The sequence below is a fragment of the Podarcis melisellensis genome (assembly GCF_964234715.1).
Source record: "Podarcis melisellensis genome assembly, chromosome: Z".
NCBI classification, from domain to species: Eukaryota; Metazoa; Chordata; class Lepidosauria; order Squamata; family Lacertidae; genus Podarcis; species Podarcis melisellensis.
In genome coordinates, this window is record NC_138547.1 from 27,870,420 (window position 1) to 27,893,346 (window position 22,927).

General features: G+C 43.0%; 1 long non-coding RNA gene across 1 annotated transcript in view; it reads right to left on the reverse strand.

The window, feature by feature from the left end:
• Positions 1-216: 216 nt before the first annotated feature.
• LOC309362094 overlaps positions 217-22,927 on the reverse strand; it is a 255,680-nt gene continuing 232,969 nt past the window's right edge. Inside the window, exon 2 of the long non-coding RNA XR_014164795.1 lies at positions 217-337. This is a non-coding gene — a long non-coding RNA (uncharacterized lncRNA). The remainder of the gene's footprint in view (positions 338-22,927) is intronic.

A 22,927-nucleotide genomic window follows, 5' to 3' on the forward strand; every position in this document is an offset into this window, starting at 1 on the left:
ACAAGATGAAATTTGGGGCATGACATGGCAGTATATTGATCCAAATGTCACAATTAACAATTACGTAGCACAGCAAATAATGCAGTATAAAAAGGACATTAGGAATCGGGGCAGGAATGCTAGCCTGACATCTTCCACTTTGTGGACATGCACACTGAGTTATCCAGATAACTTGTTGGCCCCCTCATGACTGTGTGCCTTCTTTACAATTGTTAATACAGTGGTACCTCTGGTTACATACTTAATTCGTTCCGGAGGTCCATTCTTAACCTGAAACTGTTCTTAACCTGAAGCACCACTTTAGCTAATGGGGTCTCCTGCTGCCGCTGCGCCACCGCTGCACGATTTCTGTTCTCATCCTGAAGCAAAGTTCTTAACCCAAGGTACTATTTCTGGGTTGTGGAGTCTGTAACCTGAAGCATATGTAACCTGAAGCGTATGTAACCCGAGGCACCACGGCATGGGGATCTGGTGATGGGGAAAATCTCCACTTTTTTAAAAAAAATTGCCAGACACAAAACGTTTAAAGACATGTGGATCTGCCAGGAAAATAGAGAGAGGGGGGAAAGAGGTGAAATATCTTTGGAAAGACATCAAGACTTTGGGAAAGTGATTTATATTTTATCATATCATTTTGCTATGTGACAAAGTTATAAGTATTTGCAGCAACACTGAGAGCTGAAGTTGTGTTAATGTAGGGTGAGAAATAGATGTTTTATTTCCAAATTATTTTTCTTTGTGTATTTTGGGCTTATATGGTTCTAAAGGGTTAAATGTGCTCACATTTTTACTTTTGTTGATAGTAATTACACTAAAATAAAATCCAAAGATGGCCTGTGCTGGGGCAAGTGAACATATGTGCTTCTTTGGACGCCAGAGGGGGGGGGGGAATCTAAAACGAAGGCCTGAAAGATTTTGGTGCTACATTTCAAATGTCTTTAGAAACAAAAAATGCAGCAAGAATTGGAACCAGATAATTTCCAGATAATTTAAATGTGTTTGGATGCAATCCTGTGATCCTTTACAGTAGCCTTTCTCAAGCTTGGGTCCACATATGTTGTTGGACTACAACTCCCATCACTCCTAGTTAGCAGGACCAGTGGTCAGGGATGATGGGCGTTGTAGTTCAACATCTCTGGACCCAAGCTTGAGAAAGGCTGCTTTAGCTTTCTGTATGTTATTTTTTACTAATCTATACATGTTTGTTCACACTTTATTATAGTATATGAATTTTGCACGTGTTACTTAGCTGGTGAAATGCAATGCACTGCCAAATTCAGAGAAGTCCAAATTTCAAGCTGAAGCACAGTGGGTTATAGGATAAGGCAGTTTAGCTACCATCTGTTTCTCTCTTGTGTCTGTCTCTTTCTTTCTACATCCCCACCATACATTTAAAGTACATTTAAAGCACATGCCCCCCCCCCCGATCCCAGGAACTGTAGTTTGTTAAAGATGCTGGGGATTGTAGTGCTGTGAAGGGTACCCTACAGTTCTCGGGATTCTTTTGGGGAAGAAGCTATAATTGTTGTTGTTTTTTCCAAAAAAATTATTGGTTTTCACAAAATTAAAAAACGCACTAACAAATAAACAGACAAACATAAATCATAACCTTATTAAAACTAATCTTCTTAACATTGTTAAGTGACTTCCTTGTATCCCCCTAGTTGAATTTCAATGCATATCATTTTAACGGTTTTCCAAATCAAAGTACTTAAAATCTTAACTTAATCACTTAACATCAGTCATTCTTCCCAATTCAGCATTAAACATAATAATTCCTCGCATTACTTATTTAAATCCTAGGCCTAGCTGGTAATTGCAAGCTTTTTCCAATTAATTTAACTTAATGTATTTAGCTAAATAGTCATTAAATTCCTTCCATTCTTCCTGATACTCCTCCTCATTCTGGTCGCGGACTCTTCCGGTCAGGTCGGCTACCTCCCATCATCTTCATCTGCCATTCTTCCACAGTTGGTAGTTCTTGCGTTTTCCACTTCTTAGCTAGTAATGTTCGAGCAGCAGTTGTGGCACACAAAAATAATTTAACATCTTTCTTGGGCAATTCCAAACCTGTTATTCCAAGAAGAAAGGCCTCTGGTTTCTTTATAAAGAAGCTATAATTGTTAAAATGGTATAACATCCCCTCCAACATGTTATGATGCAAAAACCAGGATGGCATCTTATGGGGCTGTCCTCTAGCATGAGTCACATGACCTGTGCAAGATTGTGGCCCCGAAAAAGTGCTCCCCCCCCCAGGTAAGTCCACGATGCCAAATTGCAGCACCCAAAATGGGCTGCTGTGCTCTGGGGGGGGGGGAGGGGAATGGGATGCCCCATTTGTCCTGGGACAGTTGAGTATGCTATAAGTGTGCTTTAAATGTACAGTATGGATGTGACCTCTCCCATATACACACAGACCTCCTTTGGGTCTTACAAAAAGAGCCATCTCAAAGGATGCTGCCTACAATCAGCAATAAAATATACAAACAAAGAACTGGTGTGCTTATTGGCATATAGAAGAAGCCTTTCCTGCCTAGGCAGGGAACTTTTCCTGCTGCTGTGCCCAAATGCAGCAAACATGAGTGCCTTGTTATTGTGGCATGGTGGGGTAGGGTTAAACTCTCTTTCCTTTAACCTTTTGCAATCTGCATGACATATAGATGTTTGTTAAGGTATGAAAACAGAGCACCCATGGTTAAGAATGTGTCTCCATGTTTTTAAGGAAATAAACATCAGAATTATTAAACACAAAGCAACATTGCCAACTCTGTTTTGCAATTTACTAACAAACTAAGGTGCTTGAATTGGTTTAAAATAAAAACAAAAAAATTTTACAGGAAGTTTCCCAGCTAAACAATTGTTATGCACAATGAGCAAGCAAATGACAGGAAGCTTGGAGTGAAAGGGGCAAGTCAAATATGGATGCAAGCCTTAGAAAAATAAAAGTTTGTTTTTGCTTTTTTGTGGGAAGTGTCAGGAAGTTAAGCAAAATGTTCCACCGTCTCAGGAGCCCTGTCATTCTGGCCCCAGCTTCTCTTCAAACCACATTTTGCTCATCTGAGGCCTAGAAGATTATTGTTCTCATCAAGCCATTGTTCTTTTGCAGGCATTGTTTATTTTGATTAGTGTTCTTAACACTACAAAGGTTGCATAGAGCACTTTCAGTCAGTTGCTATTTTCGAACAGGATTCAATTCCACAGAATTCAAGATGCAATTAAAGTTGATTTGGCACTCTTGTCAAATCTGTTTTTGCAGTAAGAAAAGTGATGGGAAAATGAAATGGGAAGTATGGGATAATAATTGCATGTCTTCTTCTTCTTTGGAAATCACTCAAAGCTGGGTAAGATTGTCTTAACACGGTCTTAAGAATGAGTCCATAAGTGACTGTGGAGGCCAATTCTGGATCCACAAGTCCTGCTACAGTGGAGACATAGGTTTCCGGGTGGAAGTTGATCAAGGTAAGGATTTGCTAAGCATGCCTTCTTCTTAGCACTTTTTCCCCTTTTGTCCTGAGTTTAAGCATCTTCAAAGTCCATGACACCTTTGGTAAAGGCTGTTCTCCAATTGGAGTGCTTGCAGGCAAGTGTTTTCCAGTTGTTGGTGTTCAAACTACATTTTTTAAGATTTGCCTTGAGACAGTCTTTAAACCTCTTTTGTTGACCACCAGCATTATGCTTTCCATTTTTAAGTTCAAAATAAATAGAGTAGTTGCTTTGGAAGATGATAATCAGGCATCTGAACAACAACAGCAATGAAGTCATTGCTTCAACACTGGTGATCTTTGCTTCTTCCAGTACACTGGCATTAGTTCACCTGTCTTCCCAAGTGATGTGTAAAATTTTCAGAGACACCATTGATGGAATCTTTCAAGAAGTTGGAGATGACGTTTCACAAGCATACAGTAAGGTTGGTAGTACAATAGCTTTGTAACAAGTATTTCGATTTCCTTGTGAATGCCCCAGTCCTCAAACACTCTGCACTTCAATTAGGAAAAAGCTGCACTCACAGAACTCAGGCGATGCTGGATTTCAGTATCAATGTCAGCCCTTGTGGAAAGATAACTGCCCAGGTAGGAGAAGTGATTGACACTTGCCAAGGTTACACCATTGAGTTGGATTTGTGGTGCTGCAGAGGGCTTGTTTTGTGTTTGTTGGTGCTTATAGTCACACCTGTTTCTAGCCCGCATTCTGTTTTCATCCCTGCCCACAACTGACATGTGATCCCAATAAAGTTGTCTGTGAGGTATTGTGGTTCTCAAACTGAAAATATGTCTCTCCAGCTCTCCTGTACAACACCCTATCTTTCCCTAATCTGTCACCTCTACAGCTGTCCTTTTATCCCCAGTGGGAGGGTAGAACATAATTAGAACATAACTACTTTCCCCCCTGATCCCTTTCAAGAGGATAAGCTCTCAGTTAAAATGTAATCCTTTTCCTCTATCCCTGACATGTTCAGCTTTGACCCCAACCCATGTCCTCCAACATTTTCTGTGGGAATATAATTCTATTCCAAAATCTATTTGTCTTACAAGTGCAGAGAAAGCACAACTCTAAGGAATTACGTGCAGAAAGGCTAACTGTCACAGTGAAAGCAGTCAGCTCCTTTGCTTCCGTTATCCCATAAGGAATTCTCAAGTTCCTAAGTGGCTGCAGTCGGTAGCAGCTCATGCACAGCTATTTCTGGCCATGGAGAGATCCAGGCGTATAGTGGTCAGGGTCTTGGACTGAGGCATTCTGGAGGGATACACTCCCCAGTAGGTAACCTCCTGGGGTGGGGTGGGGGTCACATGTCAGTGGTGGGAGGAGCCAGACACAAGAACCAGGCAGAGCAATGCATGTGACAATCACACAAGATTCTGTATTCTAACCCCCCAGAAATCAATAGTTTTTTTAGACACACTCACACATCTTTCCATCCCTGCAAACAGTAGGGCTGGGCGATATCTGGTTTTCAACTTTGTGATATATCACCTGCTAAACATCATGATATACTGCTATGTCACGATGTCTGAAATAAGGATGGAGCAGGTTTTCAACTTGATATATCACCACCTAAACATTGTAATATACTGATATATCACAATGTCAAATATGGATGGAGCTATGAAGATGCATTGGCGGGCTTCATGGTTTTTCCCACATTGTGATTTTTGCATAGCACACACACACACACACATCATGATTTGCAATATATTGCCAGTTCAGAAATTATGCAACTAATATCATGATATGGACTTGAAATCAGTTTTGGATGATATATTGCCCAGCCCCAATGCACATAATGATTTGTGACATATTGCCAGGTCAAAAACCACGAAACAGCATGATATGGATTTCAAACTGGTTTTGGATGATATATGAATATATATGCTCCAGCGGGAAGGTAAATGGCATTTCTGTGTGCTGCTCTGGTTTCGCCAGAAGCGGCTTAGTCATGCTGGCCACATGACCCGGAAGCTGTCTGCAGACAAACACCGGCTCCCTCGGCCTGTAAAGTGAGATGAGCACTGCAACCCCAGAGTCATCCACGACTGGACTTAACAATCAGGGGTCCCTTTACCTTTACCTATGTATATGAACACTGAAGTTAAGTATTCTAAACCTGTTTCTTGCACCTGGAGCCAAGAGGAGACAAATGCATTATGTTGTGGCTAGAGTGTAGGAGTAGTTTTGGGTGTTGAAAAATGCTTGCAATAAGTTACCTGGACCAATTAGGAGGGATAGACAGAAAAGCAAACTATTCATCCCTTGCTGATTCCTTCTTCAATAATTACCTGTCATGTAGATTGTGTTCTAGCCTTTACTTCCTTCCTGCTTCTTCTCCAAGTTAATGTGTTAATCTGTTAAATTCTTGACTCCATGTTCACAGAACATGCAGCTGGGTCTTCCTGTCTAAGTGCAGAACCTTACATTTGTCCCTATTGAAATTCATTTTGTTAGTTTGGCCCAGTTTTGTTAGTTTGGCCCAGTTAGTTTTGTTAGTTTGGCCCAGTTAGTTTTGTTAGTTTGGCCCATTTAGTTTTGCCCAGTTCTCCAATCTGTTAAAGTCATTTTGAATCCCAATTCTGTCTTCTGAGGCATTGCTACCCCTCCAAATTTGGTGTCATCTGCAAATTTGACAAGCATGCCCTCAATTCCTTCATCCAAGTCATTTATAAAGATGTTCAACCCTCATTCAACCCTCATTTTGCCAGCTTCCTTACAAGAATATTGTGGGGGACTTTTGTCAAAAGTCTTACTGAAATCAAGATACACACTATGTCCACAGCATTCTCCTAATCCACCAAGAATGTAACTTCATAAAAAGAAAAAAGAAATGACATTTTTGAGAAACCCATGCTGTGTTTTAATAAACACAACATCATTTTCTATGTGTTCACAGACCGGCTGTTGAATGATGTGTTCTAGGACCTTCCCTGGTATCAATGCCAAGCTCACCAGTCAGTAGTTATCTGGGTCTTCTCCGCCCCCCCTTTTTTGTAGATGAGGACAACATTTGCCCGCCCAATATTCGCAAAATGTTAGATCCCTGAAAAAAGATTTGTGGCAAGTCTTAGATCTCTACAGCTTAGATTTTTCTTGAAACCAGGTCAGCACCAGCAAGAAACAAAGGGTCTGACTTCATTTTGCCTGTGGCATGATTGAAGCTTTAATTTGAATTTCTTGGAAATACACCTAGTCATCATCTGCCAAGAAGCAGGAATCCTCCATACCTGCAATTCCTCTGCACGGCCTTAGGGCAAAAAGAAATTACAGCTCATCAAGGGAAATGTGGGTGTTGTCATGGGGTTTCCAGAGCTGGATGTTTTAATCACTCCTTTACATTTGGAGAAGTTTGGGGTGATAGGAAATACATTCATTTGCAAAGATTTGCTGCTGCATAGATCTTTGAGGGGTGTTTGGAAGCAAAAAGGAAAACTTATCGCATAGGCTGTGTACAAGCCATACATTGTACCCACTCCCCCCAAAAAAGAATCACAGGAACTGTAGTTTTCTAAGAGTGTTTGGAGTCATAGTTATGTAAGGGGTAGAGTGGGTGGCGCTGTGGTCTAAACCACTGAGTCTCTTTGGAAGGTTGACGGTTTGAATCCGTCCAATGGGGTGAGCTCCCATTGCTCTGTCCCAGTTCCTGCCAACCTAGCAGTTCAGAAGCATTCCAGTGTGAGTAGATAAATAGGTACCACTGTGGCGGGAAGGTAAATGGCATTTCCGTGCACTCTGGCACTCATCACCGTGTTTCGTTGTGTCAAAAGCGGTTTAGTCATGCTGGCCGCATGACCCAGAAAGCTGCCTGTGATCAAATGCTGGCTCCCTCAGCCTGGAGCGAGATGAGCACCACAACCCCATAGTCACCTTTGACTGGACTTAATCATCCAGGGGTCCTTTACCTTTACGTTTGCCTTACAGTTCCCAGCATTATTTTTGGGAGGTGAATATGCTTTAAACTATGGTGTATATGCAACCCACATTTGCCTCTCATTAGTTGTTTTTCTTAAACAACCTGTGGTTTTACCTCTTGCACTTGCAGACCCTCCAAGTGTCCCTATTTTCCAGGGGCGTCCCTGATTTAGAGAAGCCGTCGCAGCATCTTATTTGATTCCAGAGTGTCCCACTTTTCCTTAGGATGTCCCAATTTTCATTGGTGTAATGTTGGAGGTTATGGAGTTACCTGATCCTCAAGCCATCTGAAGGAAATCCTGTAGACAGATTTTTTTTTTAAAAAAAAAATGTTTATTGTTTTATTATGTTTTATAGATGTTGGAAACTCCCAGGGTGGCTGGGGCAACCCACTAAGATGTGTGGGGTAAAAATAGTAAAATTATCATTATGGAACGAGATATACCTATTCTCATTGAGAAACGTTGAAGGGTATGAACTTGCCTTCTTCGTTGGTAGCTTGCCTCCCACTGCAAATAGGAGACTTGGGCCTGTGTGTGTGAATATATATTCCAATCAGGGCGGTCACTTATGCATCACTAAAACATAGAATGTATTACCCCTTCCCCCAAAAGAGGAGGACAAAGGAGGACATTTGCAAAAAAAAACTGATTATGCTGATCTTCTGCATAGTTGCAAATTTAGGATAATTACTTTCATTTAAATAGAAATATAACACATCTCACTGGGGCGGGGCAGTCTGTGCCTTAGGCTCCATCTGCACTATATATTTTAAGTAATATAATACCACTTTAAACAGTCCCACGAAGTATCATTGGAACTGTAGGCTGTTAAGGGCACTGAGAGTTGTCAGAAGACCCCATTTCCAACAAAGAACTACAAATCCCAGAGCAGCTTAACAGTCAATCCCTCTTCACAGGGAACTCTGGTCTATGAGGGGAAAGGGGTTTTTCTAACCACACCCAGCACCCTTAGCAAACTATAGCTCCCAGGGTTCTTTCGGGGGAAAGTCATGACTGTTTAAAGTGGTATGATATCACTTAAAATGTATGGGGCAGAGGGCATGTGTATAAGCCTGCTTAGTCTGCTGCCCAGGACACATATTTGCTTATGATAACTGATGCAAATTTAGAAATCATTACTATAATTTAAAGAAATATCAGAAATACATCTCAGCATAGTGGGGGAACTCTGTCTGCTAACTGTTGTTGTTGTTGTTTAGTCATTTAGTCATGTCCGACTCTTCATGACCCCATGGACCAGAGCACACCAGGCACTCCTGTCTTCCACTGTCTCCCACAGTTTGGTCAAACTCATGTTGGAAGCTTTGAGAACACTGTCCAACCATCTCATCCTCTGTTGTCTCCTTCTCCTTGTGCCTTCCATCTTTCCCAACATCAGGGTCTTTTCCAGGGAGTCTTCTCTTTTCATGAAGTGGCCAAAGTATTGGAGCCTCAGCTTCAGGATCTGTCCTTCCAGTGAACACTCAGGGCTGATTTCCTTAGGAATGGATAGGTTTCATCTTCTTGCAGTCCATGGGAGTCTCCTCCAGCACCAGAATTCAAAAGCATCAATTCTTTGGTGATCAGCCTTCTTTGTGGTCCAACTCTCACTTCCAAACATCACTACTGGGAAAACCATAGCTTTAACTATACGGACCTTTGTTGGCAAGGAATTGTCTCTGTTTTTTAAGATGCTGTCTAGGTTTGTCATTGCTTTTCTCCCAAGAAGCAGGTGTCTTTTAATTTCGTCAGTGCTGTCACCATCTGCAGTGATCCTGAAGCCCAAGAAAGTAAAATCTCTCACTGCCTCCATTTCTTCCCCTTCTATTTGCCAGGAGGTGATGGAACCAGTGGCCATTATCTTAGTTTTTTTTATGTTGAGCTTCAGACCATATTTTACGCTGTCCACTTTCACCCTCATTAAGAGGTTCTTTAATTCCTCCTCACTATCTGCCAAGTACAAAGTCCCTCCTCCTTTCCCTTCTGGTTGATTCCCTTCTGGTTGATTCCAGACTTGAACCAGACAGCCCTCCAAACTGAGCAACCTTCAGAAACTCCCATTAGCGTCAGCCAGTACAACCGATGGGAGTTGTAGTCTGGGGGCACCAGGTTTCTGAAGACTGAAACAGAATATGCCTTGAAACAGAGGACTGACTGGCTGCAATATTACCAACTTAATGAAGTGTTTAAGCCAGACAAAAAAGAAAGGGTTTTTTCTTTTGAAAAATAGTTGTTAGAAAATATAAAACTAAGTTAATTTCTAAAATATATAAATATTTATTAAACTGGTAAACAAAAGAAGAACAGATCAAATTGGTAATGATTCACTGGGCGGAGGACTTTGGTTATAATACTGAATTTGCAGCATGGGAGAGGTTTTGGACAACAGGTTTAAAACTTTACAGCATGTTACACTTTGGAAAAAAATTATATGAAAATGATGTACCGTTGGTATTTAACTCCTAGTAAATTAGCTAAATTGTATAAATCAAAGTCTAAAACGTGCTGGAAATGTAAAGAGAAATAGGGCACCTTTTATCCTATGTGGTGGTCATGTAAGGTGATAAGAGGATATCTGAAAAATGATATATAAAGAATTTGGGGTGAGGGGGGAATGCTGAAAATAACTTTTCCTAAGAAACCAGAAGTTTTTCTTTCGGGAATTCTAGGCACAGAGATCCCAAAGGTTCAGATGAAACTATTTATGTACGCAACCTCAGCTGCCTGGATTCTCCCATCTTCCCGAGATGAAAAGAAGGCACAATTCAAACCAAGGAAGAGTAGCAGATAAAATTGATGAACTATACTGAAATGGCAAAACTTACAGGAAGAATTAGAAACCAGGAAGAGGCAGATTTTAATAAAGAATGGAGAAAGTTCATAATTTATTCAAAAAAATAGCGGGCATTGTAGAAAATAGTAGTACAGGTCCTCTATGCAAGGTTGCCCACACAGGCAAAGTCTCTTCTTGTACTGAATTTTGCCATACCGACCATCCACCACCTCCGAGGGCATCAATTGGAATCGTAATTCTGTAAAAGCGATTCTTAGTACAGCAAATGGGAGCTTTGTCAGATAACTAGCTCGGATGTGTTCCATTTTGATACGTGGGAACCATGCTGAACTTTTCATATAGGCAATCGTGGTTAAATCCCTTTCTGCATCAGACCTGAAGAGACAATCTCTTAAGTGCCTCTTATCCATCTTCATGATCACCTGAAGATCTTGTAATCAATATTGGGTGAAGAGACATAGGATGCCCTCCTTCCAACATTTGGTCTGTTCCTGTTCTGTGTGGGACATGGTGGGGAATCTCTCCTCCAAGAGAGATTGAAGTCTTTTCACATAGTTTAGACACAGATAGTCAGTTCTAGCCTGTATTGTTGTCACATCAGCTTCCATGCAGAGAAGAGCAGCTGGGGTCCCATTGGGGAGCAATAGCACTTTCCTGAGGAATTTGTTCTGCACTACAGTGGTGCCCCGCAAGACGAACGCCTCGCAAGACGAAAAACCCGCTAGACGAAAGGGTTTTCCGTTTTGGAGGCGCTTCGCAAAACGAATTTCCCTATGGGCTTGCTTCGCAAGAAGAAAGCCCATAGGGAAATCTCCTGGGACCTCTTTTAAATGCTAGCGGTGGGGAGCAAAGCCTTCCCCGCCCCTCCGGCCTTCAGAAGAGGTCCAGGAAGGCCGGCGGGGACCGAAAGGCTTTGCTCCCCACCGCCAGCATTTTAAAAGCAGTCCGGGATAGCAGGGAAGTGCTTCCCTCTATCCCGGATGGCTTTTAAAGGCAGGCGGGGGGGGGGGAGCAAAGACTTTTGCCCCCCGCCCGCCTTCAAAAGAGGTCCAGGACCTCTTCTGAAGGCGGGCGGGGGGCAAAAGTCTTTGCTCCCCCCCGCCTGCCTTCAAAAGCCCTCCGGGAGAGCGGAGAAACGCAGCGCTGCGTTTCTCCGCTCTCCCGGGAAGGCAGGCAGGGGGGAGCAAAGACTTTTGCCCCCCGCTGGCCTTCAGAAGAGGTCGGGGGACAGACTGTCCCCGGACCTGGTCTGAAGGCGGTTTCCATAGGAACGCATTAATTGATTTTTAATGCATTCCTATTGGAAACCGTGCTTCGCAAGACGAAAAACTCGCAAGACGAAAAGACTTGCGGAACGAATTAATTTCGTCTTGTGAGGCACCACTGTATTTCTAAGGCTTTGTTAGGGGGGATCATTATATGAGGATCCACAAAGGGGAATTCACGTTTTTATTGTGTTTGTTTATTTTTATTTTGCTTATTGTATGTAAAATTGAAAATGCAAAAAATAAATTATATATAAAGAAATGAAACAGAGGACTGTGCTCTATAAAGTAGGACAAACAGCCGTTACAGCCAGGAGCACACTGGGGCCAAAGAATTAAAGCCCCTCCCTCTGGCCATTCTGGTTTGTGTGCGTGCACACATGCATGCACACACACACACACACACACACACACACACACACACAGGCTATTTGTTAAAGAAAAACTAGCAAGGACAAGCTGACCCTTAAGCAGAGGACCTTAGATGCAAGTGTCTTTATCTTGTGTATCTGAGCAGCCTAAAAGAAGCTCAGAAATGGAAACGATTACTATTTCCATAGAACTAGAGATGTAGCTGGTAGCATATGAAGAAGCAAATACTGCTCTTTGTCTTGGTAATACTGGTACAGTAATATTTAGCTGGAGCAGCTTTATAAAGCAGCTATGGGTGGAAAAACACGTATCAGCCATGGAAATATACTTTTGTAATGTGTAAATAGTGAATGATAAATGACTTCATTACATTTGTTTACATTCTTTTCCCATCATTCTCAGCAATAGCTGTAAGCTATTTAGAACTCTTCCAGGGACCAGACCTTCTTTGAGAGGAAATGGTTGTTGAAGTTTTGCCTAACCTAATGACTGTTTAGAGCAGCCTTTCTTAACCTTGGTTTGCTAGATGTTATCGGACTGCAATCACAACTCCCATCATTCTGAGCCAGCAAGGCCAGTGGTCAGGGATTGTGGGTGTTGTAGTACAAGGAAGCATGGGGACCCAGAGTTGAGAAGACTGGTCTGGAGTAATAAAATCAAGGAATTGCAGAGTTGGAAGTGACCCCAATGGATATCTAGCCCAACCCTCTGCAGCATTACCAAGGAATAAAGTTTCTTAATAGCTGTGGAATGTCCCTAGAATGGGCAAGTGAAGGATAGACAGACAGAAGTGCTTGAAAGAGTATGTAAGTAGCAGCAGCTGGCAATTTTTTTATGTATTTGCTTGTTTCTAAAAAGGAAGGGGAGCCCAAAATGCCCTTTGGATATCGTTGGACACCCAACTCCCATCAGCCTAAACCAGGATTTCCAATGGCTGGGGAAGACGGGAGTTATAGTCTAAAACATCTGGAGGGCACCAGGTTGAGGAGTTGCTATAGATGAACTAATATGCAATTTTGTAAATTGTTGCAGGTGCTATTTACAGTAGATCACGAGAACAGTCTAAGCTGGGATCATTGAATCATTACATTGGAGAATTACTTGAAAAATCACTCTTGAATAATTGAGAATACAGTACTAGATTCAGTGAAGTTGAAGAGAGCACCATCTGAGATATTAACAGTTATTTTTAACAAGCCCTTTGGCTCAACCATGGTTCTATAAACAAGCTTGGGATGGTGACAGCCATCTGCCTTAGTCTCTTCTACTTGACTAAAAAAGGACTGTGGTGGAATAATTGTCTGTTACTTGGCCCTTAAAGCAGTTGGCAATTCTGAATGGAAAGAAGAGAGCTAAAAGTTTCTCACTGGAGTTAGTCAGAAGCAAGGCGACAGTGCTGTTGGAGGGAATTTAGAGGAAGAGTGATTCAAGTTCAGAGAAAATAAGCTAAAAGAAGATCAAAAGAATTGTATTCCCAAGCATCTTGGCCTAAAGACAAGGTCAGTTAAATCAGAAAGAGAACGTAGCTATCACGTATCTCTCATGAGATATTCATGGCTAGACTCTTCAACATAACTAATATAATTACATGTACAGGGAATGTTATCACAGAAAGGTGTGTTTATATTCTCTGTGCTGTGATGAGTGGAGCATTTCAGAACTCAGATTATGGGAGGGGGAGGTAGAGGGACACTTAATGAAATTCACAATCCCCACCAACTGTCAGGATCTAGTGCAAACATTATCTTGAGGAGTCTATGACCACTTCCAGACAGTTTATTGAGCATTTCTCCTGATTTGTTTGCAAGCAGATTGGATAACACTTTTTCACAGCAGGTGCTATCCTACTCTTTCCAATGTATTTTCTCTTCACTTCTCTTATTGCAAAAAGCCTGATCCTTTGAGGACACAGGTATTTTTTGCAAAACATCCCAATCAACAACAATTGTGCATCCTGAATTTGCCTGTATGAGATGAATCCCACCAGACAATAGGAACAGACTGGAAGCTCCCCTCAACAGAGGAAGAGTTGTGGGACCTGCAAAGACCTCTGGTACAACTGGGGGCCCTGAAGAATCTGCTTTCACCATACAGCAGCCCAGCTTATTCATCCTCAAGGACATGGTGCCCAAGTTCCTGATGAACCCACATATTCCACCTGGACCCCATTCCATTCACCTTCATCCTTCCAGGAACTGAGGCAGGGTTGAATCTGGCAAGAATGCAAGAGGTGGAAAAGGAGTGCTTGCCTGGCTACTATCAAACATCTATTCAGGAGAAGGGAGAAGCCAGGAAAGTATTAGGAGTGCCCTTTGGTCTAGCAGATGACCAGTTATGGGGTGAGGAGGTGGCCTGTAATAATAATAATAATAATTATTCTCTGGGCAGCTTCCAACAAAATATTAAAATACCGTAATATAAAATGTAAACTTCATAGGTAAGTGGTGTCTCTTCTTAAGTGCTTGGGCAATTACCTGGTGGCAACAATGGCAGACTTGGTCAACTAACGTGCCTCCTTTTTATAGATCTAAATAGAGTGGAGCAGTAGTGGCATGCAAGGGAGGAAGAGTACAAGTGACCCATGGTTTCGAACAAGTGGGTTGTCACCAGTGGCAAATTTGTACTAGCAGAACGTGCTTCCAATTGTGCCAAGCAAAGCATCCAATTTTCACCCATCACCTCCATCCCTATGTGCTTCACTACATCCCAGACTGTCCCAGAGATGGGAGGCATAAGTGCATAGGAGAGATTGACAACATTTCAATGTTGTCATTGTATGAGCAGAATGTATGAGCAGAAATGCTTTCTGCTAAGGAAGTGGTGGCAGCCTTCAGCCTGCAAGCTAATCTTGACTTGCCAGGGGTCCCAATTGGGCCCTGAGGCCATTTTCTAAAACCACACCCACCTGTCAATCAGCTGACATCACTCTGATGGGCAGTTGACATCAGCTTGGGGAAAGGGTGGGGTTCAATTTTCCTGTTGGCTGTGTGTGCAGCAGAATTTAAACTCCCACTAACCAGCTGATGAGCAACGCCCTTCCTGATCACAAGGTGGTTTACACTGCAACCCCTGCTAAAATAAAATGTTTTTGTTTGTTCCATTTTAGTAGCACTGCGTTGCCCGTGAGGTGTTTTGGAGTCCCAACTTTGGAACGTCAAAATGCCAAATAATCTGACATTATTGTGACATCAAGCCACAAATCTTGTCTATGGAGCTAAAAAGGTTCCTCACCTCCCTGTGGAGTGGACTAAGCCACCATGTATAAAGATCTTATTAGATTCTCAGAGATATTGCTTGAAACATGACCATGGGGACGAAACATCTCTTGGAAGGGACTTGGTTTAGGTAGCCTTTTCTTTTCCATCTTCAGACTTTGCAATTGTGCAATTCAATTAGCAAAGGCCAGAGGGGAGGAAAAAAACCTCCACATAATGGACTCGGGAGGATATTGATGTCAGGCTGTGGGCTAAGGAGCAAAAGCACTAATTGGTAGTGCTGTCCAGAAGGAAGTACTGAGGCGCCAGGGTTGGGAAGAGCTAATAAATCAGGGCAATAATAAAATGATGGGGATGATGATGATGATGATGATGATGATGATGATAATCCATCTTCCAGTCTTCACTAGACATGTAACAGAAAACTATATATTTTATTTGACCCTTTAAAACAGCAATCAGTCCAGAAACACCAATTCTCTGAGATTGACATGCTCCACTTACCCATCCAAATTATCCACACGCCAATCTAATATGATGGGTGAGGAAACTTTGCTGGTTGGTGGGCCACATACTTATCTTGCCACCCCACAGGGCTGTTAATTACAGTGATTTCAGGTGATGCTGTGCTTGGAAGCCCCAACTGCTGTGATTTTGAAGTGCATCACAGGGCTGTTTGAAAATCCCTTTGCAAATATCCCAGCGCTGCTCCTTGAATCTCAGATTTTCAGAGATTTAAAGAGCTGTGTGGGGCTGCTTGCAAAAGAGCTTTCTAACAGCCCTTGCTGCTCTTTGAACCTCAGCGAATGAGTGGGGGTTAAATCCTGCTGCTTTGGCTGTATGTATTTCTTCCCAACAGCATCAAATTCGGCTCCCCTGTCCATTGGAGTGATGTTGGCTGATCGGCAGGTGGATGTGGTATAAAAATACAGTGGTACCTCAGGTTACAGACGCTTCAGGTTACAGACTCCGCTAACCCAGAAATAGTACCTTGGGCTAAGAACTTTGCTTCAGGATGTGAACAGAAATCGCAGAGCGGTGCAGCGGCAGCAGAAGTGAGAGGCCCCATTAGCTAAATTGGTGCTTCAGGTTAAGAACAGTTTCAGGTTAAGAACGGACCTCCAGAATGAATTAAGTTCTTAACCTGAGGTACCATTGTAAAAGGCTTGCTGGCCAAATTGACACCCCCCCATAAGGCCAGAGTTTCACCACCCCTGAAATAAAACACCTGCAATAAAACACTTTTAAGCAGCTGCAGGATACAAAGGCAGAAACCTATTAGGAGACATAGGGGCATGGGATATTCCACATGCAGAGCAAATGCGCTACCAATAAGTTATGACTCTTCCTCAGACAGAATAATAGACTCACATAGAGGTTTGTCATATTCAGGTACAGTTAATTAAATTGGAATCGTCCCCTTAAGTCAGGTATGGGAAAACTTTACACCTCATAGATGTTGGACTGGACCATCCCTCTTCCCACCCTGTGGTGTAGTGGTTAAGAGCAGTAGACTCATAATCTGGTGAACCAGGTCTGCTTCCCCGCTCCTCCACATGCAGCTGCTGGGTGACCTTGGGCTAGTCACACTTCTCTGAAGTCTCTCAGCCCCACTCACCTCACAGAGTGTTTGTTGTGGGGGAGGAAGGGAAAGGAGAATGTTAGCCGCTTTGAGACTCCTTCGGGTAGTGATAAAGCGGGATATCAAATCCAAACTCCTCCTCCTCTTCCTCTTCTTCTTCTTCTTCTTCTTCTTCTTCTTCTTCTTCTTCTTCTTCTTCTTCTTCATACTGGCCCTGCTTCATGACTGAGGCAGAAGTCATCCTACAAGCTGGTGAATAAGCATTACTTCCTTCCAGTCATGGGTCAACTGGTCACCCTAGCCAGGGATGTGCCAGTAGTGCATGTGAAAAGGATCCAGGGGTCTGAGCAAGGCAGAATAGAGTGATACTATTACTTCCCTTAATCAGGACACTATACTTCTGTTGATGCATTTGCTTTTTTTGCTGCTGCCTCACACTGTTGACTCATGTTAAGCTTGTGGTCTATTAAAAAACCTAGATTCTTTTCACATGCACTATGGGTAAATCAGGTGTCCCCAATCTTATATTTGTGCAGCTGGTTATTCCTGCCTAAATGCAGAATCTTACATTTGTCCCTACTGAAATTCATTTTGTTAGTTTTGGCCTAGCTCTCCAATCTGTTAAGGGTATCTTGAATCCTAATTCTGTATTCTGTAGCATTAGCTATCCCTCCTAGTTTGGTGTCATCTGCAATTTTGATGAGTTCCTTCATCTTCAGTTCCTTCATCCAAGGCATTTATAAAGATGATGAAGAACAACGGGCCCAGGACAGAACCCTGCAGGACCCCACTTTTCAGTTTTTTCCAGGATAACTCTTTCATTCATATCCCCACTACCCAGTGCTTTTTTCTGGGGGGACACAGGGGTACATATACCCCTAAACATTTTGTGAATCTAAGTTTGGTCTCATTAAGGGGCAGTATTTCAATATGAGTAGGAAAATGAGAGTACCCCTAAACTTTTTTTTTTAGAAAAAAGCACTGCCACTACCTGATCTTCAGGTTTTCATACATTCACATGGATACTCTTTCAAAGAGGAAAAAGTATTTTGTTGAGTCTATAAATCATATGTAAGCCTGCCCCCCATGTTTTTTCCAATTAAAATAGAAAAGTAATGAGCAATCCCCCTGCTTTTATAAACTGCACTCTCCCACCCTTCGGTCTGACTAATAGTGATGTTTTAGGGGTCATTATTAAGATTTCCTGAGTGCAAAGGAAGAAACAGTTAAAAATAAATATGAGATACTGGCCATCTGCTTTTTGCAAGCAGTGTTTGAAACGAAAAGTGGCAGTTATGGGGAAATTAATCCCTTCCCAAAACAAAATATTTTAAACCTAGAATTTCCTGAGAAAGAAAACAGTGCCCTCTCCCTCCCAGGCCAAACCATGGACAGAAGAAGTACATTAAAAAAAAATAGTAAAGGAGTTACGGCAAAATCTAACAGTGTAAGCTGACCCTTAGGCTGCACTGGTTTCATTGAGACTTGCATCTGAGGAGTCCCATATATAGGACTGCACAGTTAACCTCTGTAATATGTGTGGCCTTCACTTCTGACACCATGTAACAGATTTGGGTTCAATATACAGTACTGAGACAATAGTTATTCTGTTGGCTGGAGCTCTCTCAGCCAGCCAGGCTCCAACTGCTTATGAGGTAGTCTGAAAGCATCCCTGAATCTTTCCTTCCCCTTTCTCCTTTTTCACATTCCCTTTTCCCTTCCCTTCCCTTTCCTTTAACCACTTGCAATAGATAGAAAATGCAGCGCTTGCCATCCTTGTTGAAAACTTTTGAAGAAAAAGTTCCTAGAACCAGGGTAATGTTACAACACACTTCCCCTCCCTGGGTAACTGTATAGAGAAAAGAAAGCCTCTGCCTTGCATGCAGAAGGTCTCAGGTTGAATCTTCAGCATCTTCAAGTAGAGCTGGGGAAAGACCCCTACCTAAAACCTTGGAGAGCCACTGTCAGTCAGTGTAGACAATACTGAGCTAGATGGACTGATATTCTGACTTGGTATAAGGCAGCTTGGTATAAGGCAGCTTCCTCTGTCCCTATGTACCATTGATCCACCAGACTATCTTAGTAGGAGAGATGGAAAGCAGGGTTTTTCCCATCAGCTTTGCTGAAAGTCCAGTTCCATGAGGCACCTCCTGCCCCTGAACAAAGCATACCATGAGGCAGAGTGAGGCAGCTACCTCAGGAAGCAAATTCTGAGGAGTGGAAGGCGGCTAGAATTTAAGGTGTGCCAAGTAGCTTGCCCTGTGGCCTTCAAGCTAGCTTGCTACCCTAGCATGGTTGGTGCACCAACAAGGCAACCTGAGGTGACCCGCTTTGCTTGGCATATCCCACAGGGGGCGCGAGATCCAGGTTTGGCCTTGGTGGCGGTGGCTTCAGACTCTTCCTCAACTTAACAAAAGCTGAAGCCAGGGAGAGCAGCAGCACCACCTCATGGAATGCTCCCTTTTTGCCAAGACTCCACTGGTCTACTCTTACCTTGCAAGGGCATTAGGAGGCAGGGTTGTAATACATCTTGCCTCAGGTGTCAGAAGGTATTGAGCCACTGGTGGAGGAAGTGTTAGAATTCCTACTCCGTGATTGCAGTCATGGGATTTTTGTCTATCACATGACGGTGTATGTTTTAACTCCACAGATTGGGAAGTGACGGAGACAGGATGTTTGTGTTACTGTGTTCCACGAAGTGGGACTATTGTCTTTTCTTTTGTTTTTTGTTGTTGGGGTCTGATGCTAGAGAGAGAGGGAGCCATGTTATAGTTCTCCGTGTGTGTTTATGTGTAAATAAAGTAGATTAGCCAAAATGCTGAGTTGCTGGGGTCTGTTACGCAAGCTGCGAAGATTCTGCAGATCCCTAAGTGTGCCGGTGTCTGTTGGCATTGGTTGCTGGGATGTTTGGGCTGAAGAAAGCTTTTGAAGCTCCCGAACGATCGACCAGGAGGGAAAGAACATGCCAGTCGGGCATGTGTCTCTACCAGGGTCCTACTCAAGTGTAGGATGAGCTCCTGACAGGAAGAGGGGGGCAGGGAGAGCACATCACCCCCGGCACCATGATCCCGGTGGGGTGCCATCATGCCCCCAGAACGCACACCATGCCCCTGCGGGCAGTGCGCCATGCCCCCGGGACGCGCACCACTGTATTGAGCTGGCCCTACAGCTTGTCATTATTAGAATCGGTTCCTGAGTTTTATTGAATAAAATATTGGAGGAGGCCAGGTAAGCCAAGCCCTGCATAATTTATCACATGATGCAGTGCACGCACACCATTTGAATAGCAATGCCCATGAACTGGGGTGGGGATGGGGCGGCTGGCCAAAATTCTGTGTACCCCACCTTTTTCTCCAATAAAACCAAGGTGGGATGCATGGTTCTCTGCCTTCCCGTTTTTTTAATCCTCACAACAACCTTAGGCTGAGAAACAATGCCTGGCCCAAGGACACTCAGTGAGCTTCATGACCAAGTGGGAGTTTGAATGCTGTGCTCACAGGTCCAAGTCTGACACTCTAATGACTGGACCACACTGGCTCACTGGCTCTATGTAACATGAAAACATCAACAAACAAGAAAAATACATTGCTGGCTGGATTCATAACTTACAGTCGTACCTCGGGTTACATACACTTCAGGTTACATACGCTTCAGGTTACAGACTCTGCTGACCCAGAAATAGTGCTTCAGGTTAAGAACTTTGCTTCAGGATGAGAAAAGAAATCGTGCTCCGGCGGTGCGGCAGCAGCAGGAGGCCCTATTAGCTAAAGTGGTGCTTCAGGTTAAGAATAGCTTCAGGTTAAGAATGGACCTCCGGAATGAATTAAGTTCTTAACCCGAGGTACCACTGTATTTTAAAACTTTAGGGAAACCTCATTACAGTCGTACCTTGGAAGTCGAACGGAATCGGTTCTGGAAGCTCATTCGACTTCCAAAATGTTTGCAAACCAAAGCTCCTGCAGCCAGTCAGAAGCCACAGAAGGCCCGTTGGACGTTTGGCTTCCAAAAATAGTTCGCAAACCGGAACAGTCACTTCTGGGGTTTGCGACGTTCAGGAGCCAAAACGTTCAGGAACTAAGCTGTTTGACTTCCAAGGTACGACTGTACTAACATGTTCCAAAGGGTTCTGGGAGGAGACAACAGGCATCATGGAAGGTATTTTGAGGTGGTGAACCAGTTGCCCATAATGGTGGCTGCTCCCTTCCTCAGCTCTCCCACAGAACATGTGCAGCCTTGTTAAAATAATGTAAATCAGTGCATCTGGTATAGAGGGTGGATCTACACACAGGGGAAAAGGGTATAAATAAGTCATTTTGTGCTCTACATCTCCATCTGGCATTGCATGTTTATAACACATTTAAAATGCTGTTTTTTTTACTAATGTAACTGAGTCCACAGAGCGGTGTGTGAGCATGTGTGTAGAAACTAACATATTGTACAAATATAAAATTTGCATTCATTGCTCTACTGAGTTTTGCCTCTGGCTCTGTCCACTGCTGGCATATGGTTCCTGGAAGCTTGCCCAGATGCAACATGGGAAAGGTCTTTTCAAATTATGTATGGCATGGAGAAAGTGGATTGAGAAAAGTTTTTCTCGCTCTCTCTTCAACACTAGAACTTATGGACATCCAATGAAGCTGAGTGTTGAAAGATTCAGGACAGATCTTCACACAATATAGTGGAACTCACTCCAACAGCAGGCAGTGACGGCCACCAACCCAGATAGCTTTAAAAGAGGATTAGACAAATTCATGGAAGACAAATTCAATACCGGTACCTACTAGCCTTGGTGGCTATGCTCTGCCTCCACAGTCAGAGACAGCAATGCTTCTGAATACCAGTTGCTGGAGTTCTCTTGTGATCATGTTGTCCTTTCTGGTTTCCCACAGGCATCTGTTTCACCACTGTGGGGACAGGATGCTGGACTAGATGAGTCATTGGCCTGATCCAGTATTATCTTATTATGTTCTTATGCAAGTGCAATCTGAGAAATACTTCCCACCCCCGAATTATAGGGGCAGAAATGGCAAGAAGAAAGCTGCTAAATAAGACTAATTAATGTACAATACTTACTACAGCGGTGGAGAAAGATTCTTCTTCTTCTTCCTCCTCCTCCTCCTCTTCTCTCTTGTGTGTGTTAGCTTTAAACCCTATTTTCCATCTATTAACAAAGAAAGAAATTGCATTAGAAAATTACCAAGGGGAAGAGAAAATTAGAATGAAATCCTCAAGAGTTGGGTATATCATTTGTGATGTGCCTTTTGCAGATGGGGTGAAAGATGGTTGTGAGCATCCTCTCATTCTACATTTATGAGACTATTTTCTCATAAATAGTTTGCATTCTGCATTCTGTAGCCTTCCTGAGTGACGACACTTCAATCAAAGCCCATGGGAAGGCATCATGAGGTTACTACTCCCATGGGGCTTTTTGAAACCAGGAGCATGGTTAGTCTATGAAGCTGCAGAATGCCGGAGAAATGTTTGATGGGCAACACCCACTGCATTTAGTCATCTTGCAATGATAAGGCATGCTTGAAACCTGGCATAGGTGCTATTTTTCTAGAAAAAGAGAGGGCCAGAACTCACCATGACCGCCTCCCTTGTTCTGTTATAATAGCAATGGCGCCCACCTGAGAGGTGCCAGAATTGAGTTCCAGTGAGTTCCAGCTGGAAAGGGGGTTGGACTCGATGGCCCTTGTGGTCTCTTCCAACTCTATGATTCTATGATTCTATTCTAAGAAGCCCTGCTTCTCTAAAGAAATCCTCAAGTTTCCCAAGAAGGATGGAGAACAACTTTTCAGAAACTGGAAAATTGATTTTGGTACAGCACTAATCCTTGCCTAAGCAAAACCTATAAAGAAGTGTTATTCCCTTATCTGATCTAGAGCACCCAAAATCTTTTTGAATAATTTTCAGGCACACCACATTCAAGGAAGGGGCACAGGAATTCAGAAAAGAACCCAAGAGCCTTGACAGATAAGAGCCAAAGGCCTTTATAGCCCACGATCTTGTTTTCCACCATAGCCACCCAGAAGCCTCTGGGAAGTCCACAAGTAGAATAGAGGGGTTTGCTATTGTAAAACCACAGAACGGTAGAGTTGGAAGGGTCAACAAGGGTCATCTAGTCTAACCCCCCGCAGTGCAGAAATCTTTTTACCCAACGTGGGGACTGAACCCACAACCTTGAGATTAAGAGTCCCTCACTCTACCGACTGAGCTATAAATGATACAGTAAGAAATATCAACACCAAACGCCACAGTATATTTACAAAGCATATATAGTTAAACTAACCATGCCT